Genomic DNA, 6,000 nt, shown 5'->3' with positions numbered 1-6,000 from the left:
TTGCTTGACAATCATTAACCTGGACATTGTATAAGCATGTATTTAATGTGTCATAGAATGGAAGACATTAACCTGGACATTGTATAAGCATGTATTTAATGTGTCATAGAATGGAAGAAGAGAGGCTCTCTGGAGCATGCGTAAATGTCACATCCTTTTGTCTTTCCTGGCAAAAACATTCCAAATACTTTACATAAGAATCAGACTTCATGCTTTCATAGACAACATAGGAAACAGGGGACGTTCTTGTTTTTTTAAGTTTCATTACAAGCTGGTCACACATCAAAACATCATCTCCTTAAAGAAACATCAGTGCAATTTCAAACAAACTGGTGCAAACGAAATATTAGTTTGAAATTGCAATATGCTTTCCCTTAATGGATGAAATTTGTATTATTATAAACATACCCTAAATTGCAGAAAGCATGTTTACATAAAATAATATTATAAAAAAATCTGCCTAAAAGCCCAAATCTGTTTAAGTCTTGATGAATAATCTTTTACGTTCTTTTCTCAAAAGCTGCTTATGAGCACAATTCATTCACAACACATCTATGCTTTTAAGAACTTACATGCACGCTGAAGTCCCTGGGCTCACGGTGTCGAGGACGCTAATATTTTACTGAATCACTGTCTGGTTTAATTAGCGTTGAGTGCAGCATCACAGTTTTCAGTCTCTCATAGACATATGAGCAGCGGGTGAAGGATAGAGTCGACTTCAGCGGCAAAGAATGTGATTTTAGAAGTGGGTTATAAAAGCGAGCTTGTGGGTGGAGTGCATGCCATGTGCTTTGTCTCCCATTAAAAGGCACCAAAATGTGTTTCATAAAATAAATAAATAAATAAATAAATAAAGTCTTGATGGAGAGTCATCCGCACAACAGTGCATCTTTTTTTACCCCATCAAACCAATGACTCATTTACCACGGTTATATTTTGCCGCAGTTGTTCTCCAGCACTCTCTTATTAGCGGTGTGACACTTTCTGAAAAGTTCTCAGTTCTTTTTGAGGTTTTCTCAGCATAGAGAACAATATGTCTAAAAGGGAAACACATGTAGGAATGGAGAGAGTACAAAGAAGAGGCTGATGAGAACATTGAAGCCTGTGCATGGGAATGGAAAACATTAGATGTTTGCCTGCTGCTGGAATCCATCTTTAGCTGAACTCAGATGCGTACATATATAGATATACAAAATACAATCACTATCAATGTGAATTTCTTTTATTTGACTGGTTGTTAGTTACAAATAAGATGTTTTTCTAAATTATTAATGTGACAAGTTCTTAGAAGTATTTCTTTATTGATGGTTTTATAAGTTTTTGGGAGAAAAACTAAGTTTTTTTATGGTTTGTTTGGCTTGAAGTGCTGTAACTATTATATAAAATTAAGAAACAAATTAAAAAATTTTAACCTTACACCTTGATTACATATGCATATTATTATTATTTGAAATCTTATTTTAAGGTCTGTTTTCTTAGGCTTTACCATTTAAAAAACCATGTTATAAAATGTCTGATTGTCTATGCAGCCACAGATGAATGTGAAACCAATCGAAGTGATTTTTATTTATTTATTTATTATATTTTATTTTTTCGTATATATATATATATATATATATATATATATATATATATATATATATATATATATATAACAAACAATTAGTAAAACAATTTTTTTTTTTTAACAATTTATTGTATATTTTGAAACATATTTTTTTTTATCTTTAGTTATTTTGTTTGAAAAATAAATCTCTGAAAAAAAAAGTACATGCATTTCACATTCTGTTACATGCTGCATTTTATGCTATTACCAGAGTATATCAAATTTAGTTTTTCCAAATGTTCTCCTTGTGTAACTGTAAGTTACATTACAGTGGATACATTTAAAAAAATAATAAATAGATAGATTTATATATCATGCAAAAAAGAGTTTGCATTACACACACTATGCAAGAAAACTGAATATAATGAATGTTGGCATCTCTTTGCATTTCCTTCAATTTGCATTTGTTCAACCTACTACTTTTTGTTTTCACAAATTACAATGTTACACCTGTTTTCATTTATTCTGCTCTTGTTCATTATGTAAAATGATGCCTGTTAATACATGCATGCACACACCACTAATCCACTCGCTTCGCACCTCGTGAATCTGACCCAAATTCATTGCTTCCCTTGTGTGCCTGCTTTCCTTTTTTAAAATATTATTAATGTTGACGCCGTATATACGAGATCTGACCTGCCTATGTTCCTGTGATGGAAAAATCTTTTCTGAAGCAGAGCAAAACTTGTGTCTATGTAAGCACGGTAACAAAATGAGTTCTGGTTCAAATGAGAAAATCTGCTATATACCGGCGAGGAAATGAAGTAATCTCTTTACTTTTCTCATGCTCTCTTTACAGCTAAGATTGGGTTTCATTTCTCAAAATGAAAGCTGTTCTTGCTTTTTTTCTGAGGAATTCTTGTCTGAACAGGAATCGCAATGACAAAAGCGTCTGATATGTTTCAATAACCCGACTATAGTTGCAGCACATGTGGTTTGTTCCCTCGGCTCTCCTGAGGCTGTTACTCAGGGGGATACTACTGACACCACCGGGAACAAATGGCTGGACAAGCTTTTTTTTGTTGGGTGAAGTGTTGAGATGACTGCATGTGGCTCAAGTTACCACTGAGTCTGTCTGATTCACTCATTCATCTCTGTACTTCCTGCTGATCCCGCTCTTCTCCAGACCTCATTCATCAGATACAACGATTTGTCCCGAATTTCTTCCTTAATCTAAGAGGAATCATGCAGCTCATTTTCCTGCTTGAATCAAAGGGACAGTCGGATCAGTATGTGACAGTATAACTGGAATGGCCAAACAGTTTGTGCTTATCAACCATAACTGAACTAATATAAAAACCATGCACGCCACTTCATTACACTGTAAAAAGTGGACAAGTGTAGATATATATTTTAAAGAGCTATTGTACCTAATCTTACACTTAAAATACTTTAGTTGTAGTCATGCAAATAAATAAATTAAAACCAGACAATTTAGATGTCAATGCGTGAGCCTTTAGGTGACAACATGTGGGGTATTTGTTATGAAAACGGTCCGCAAACTCTAACTGCATTAATTGAAAATAAATGAAAATAAAAACTTATCTCACTTTTATAATTGATGATTTCAATTACTGCTAGTGTTACAGTGCAAAATAATTGTAAGCTGATTACACAACTGTAATGTGTTTGTGATTGTTGTTTCTAATGTAATAAAAACACTATACAGATGGGCTATGGTTATTATAGTTAAGAAAAAATTAAATTAAAACCATAAAAAACGTTTTTGTTACTTGAAGTAAAATAAACATTAACTAAAATAAAATAAAATATCAAACACTTTTATATTTCAGCCAGTTGCCAAGTAAACATTTCTAATTTTAATTTAGCTTAACTTGATGTATTAAAATAACTAAATGAAATTACATACAAACATATAAAAAACAAAAACTACCAAAAACTACTAAAACTTTAGCTTAAAATTTTCATATATAAGAATATTAATACGGAATATATATATATATATATATATATATATATATATATATATATATATATATATATATATATATATATATATATATAGTTGTAACTGATTACATATAATCACATGTAATCTGGATTACATAATCTGATTCCAACAAAGTAAGTGCTAAATAAATTATATCACATTTAAAATGCTCATAATCAGATTACAGTTGATTGTTATTAGATTCCATATTACATGATTACAAAGCCCAGTTTGGGAAACCGTGTCATACTGTGATGTTAAATACACTTCATGATGTTGATAACTAAGAATGGAATAGATTCTCTTATCAGAATGAGATCAAAAGTAATCTAAAAAATGCTGATAACAAGTAGAAGTCATAATACATTACCTTATATGTGACCATGGACCACAAAACCAGTCATAACCATGATGCATGGTTTGTTAGGAGGACATTATTTGGCCGAGATACAACTATTTGAAAATCTGGAATCTGAGGGTGCAAAAACATCACCTTTAAAGTTGTCCAAATGAAGCTCTTAGCAATGCATATTACTAATGAATAATTAAGTTTTGATCTATTTATAGCAGGGAATTTGCAAAATATCTTCATGGAACATGATCTTTAATTAATCTCCTAATGATTTTTGGCATAAAAGAAAAATGCATCATTTTGACCCATACAATGTATTGTTGGTTGTTGCTACAAATATACCTGTGCTGCTTATGACTGGGTCACATGTGTAATCCAATACAACACAGTTTGTTACAAACTACATTTGTCATCAGTAATGGATTACAATTTGTAAGTAGCCTAATCTGACCAGCTCTGTGTATAAAGAAGTATCTCGATATATGGCTCTGTGCACAGAGCAGTGTTTTGGAGGAAGTCAGATTTTATATCACCGTCCCAAGGCAAACTTTTGGCAGTGTTTGAACAGTTGTTGAGAAGAGAGACTTCCACGAGGTTTATGGCCCCTCGAATGGGGTTGAGTTTGTAGGCCAGGTGTGGCTCCGCTCCGCTCCAGGCCGGGTTTTCCAGCGCGCCTCTGCAGTGAGACACGCAGCCGGTGGAGTCGACGCGCGCGCCGTCTCTCTGCTCCGGGATCGCGGTGCGCTTTCCGCAGCACCAAACGAGTGGAATTTCCTTAAGTTTTCAGGAAAAGCGCACTCATTCAGCTGAGTGTGTGGCGGGTCCTGCCTCGGTATTGCAAGCGGGCGTTCAGAGGGAAACCGGTCGGGCCATCGCGACGACGAAAGGGCGCATGGCTTTGATTTAAACGCGCATTCATTGCGCTCTGCCCCAAACCGAGTGTTGCACGGAGCGGGACGACCCCGGCTGCTGAAAACGGCGAAATGCTCCTTTTAAACGTGACCCGGGTGCTCGGTGGTCTCAGCTCTCCATATTCGTAGGCCTAATGCGGTTTGGGTTTTCTGGACTGCGCGGATCTGCGATCTACCTGAGCGCGCGATGAAAGTCTTTGTGCGCTGATTTAGAGGTGACTTAGAAACCCTCGCTTTTCATTGCGTCGATAGATCTTCTGGGACTACTCCTCAATCCGTGAGTATCATTCACATTACCCAGATCTCCATTTTACGCACTACGCGTCCGAATACCGTGTTTTTTGCGTTTCTGCACATCCACAGACTCGCGTGTTAAAACACTGGGAGCACACAGAGAGCAGCAGAACTGCAGGCTTTTTGAACAAAACACCAGGAGCATCGAGATCTCACTTAACCTGCTACTTTTTAAAGATTTAATTTAAGGGTTGAAAGCATGTCGGGTCACCTAATTGTGCGTGCATCGTTTCAGTAACGTGAAAAAGGGGCACTTTATCTTAGTAAGACGTTTTTTTTTTCTTTAAAAAGAACAGGATGAGGGCCAGATGTGATTTTCGAAGGAGGCAATACATCACGCTTATCTGTCTCTGAATTATCTCTGTAGGAGAAATATAGAGACCTGTGCAATAAAACGAAAATTTATGGTGCAAAACACTATGAGAGAAACAAACAAAAGCAAAAGCCACTTTTCTTCTTCATTATATATATATATATGTATATATATATATATATATATATATATATATATATATATATATATATATATATATATATATATATATATATATATATATGATTACCATGCTACAATATTGCCAAAGCAATAGCATAGTTTGTAAAAGTTTCTGTAAAATAAAGGAATAGAGAACACTGTGGCTTGTTATGACTAGTTTAGAATGGGATATTTTGAATTTGTTTTTGTTTGCCTTTTGAAGGTCAATGCAGCGGCTAAATTAAGATCATTTTACTGCACATGCATTATTACACATGCTATGAGCTGCTCATGTCACAGTCGCTCATGAGAGACACACTCTTGGAGCTCACGTTTGTCATTTGAATCTGTGCAGAGAAACTGATGCTGTATCTTCTGATGTGTGCCACGTACAGGCAATAACACACAATC

The 6,000-nt window shown here is 35.0% G+C and overlaps 1 protein-coding gene across 10 annotated transcripts in view; it reads left to right on the top strand.

Moving 5' to 3' along the window:
• The first annotated feature begins 4,481 nt into the window (after positions 1-4,481).
• Positions 4,482-6,000, top strand: part of LOC109054706 (adhesion G protein-coupled receptor L2-like) — a 99,008-nt gene continuing 97,489 nt past the window's right edge. For 3 of the 10 annotated variants that reach the window (XM_042717732.1, XM_042717734.1, XM_042717730.1), the window contains exon 1: positions 4,484-5,097. The gene's annotated coding sequence lies outside the window, so the exon portion shown is untranslated. Of the gene's footprint in view, positions 5,098-6,000 lie in introns of all 10 variants that reach the window. The other 7 variants (XM_042717737.1, XM_042717736.1, XM_042717739.1 and 4 more) reach the window with 4 other exon arrangements.

This window comes from Cyprinus carpio, chromosome B2, assembly GCF_018340385.1.
Source record: "Cyprinus carpio isolate SPL01 chromosome B2, ASM1834038v1, whole genome shotgun sequence".
NCBI classification, from domain to species: Eukaryota; Metazoa; Chordata; class Actinopteri; order Cypriniformes; family Cyprinidae; genus Cyprinus; species Cyprinus carpio.
Note: the sequence above shows the minus strand (reverse complement) of the source record. Positions and strands in the feature narration are given on the sequence as shown.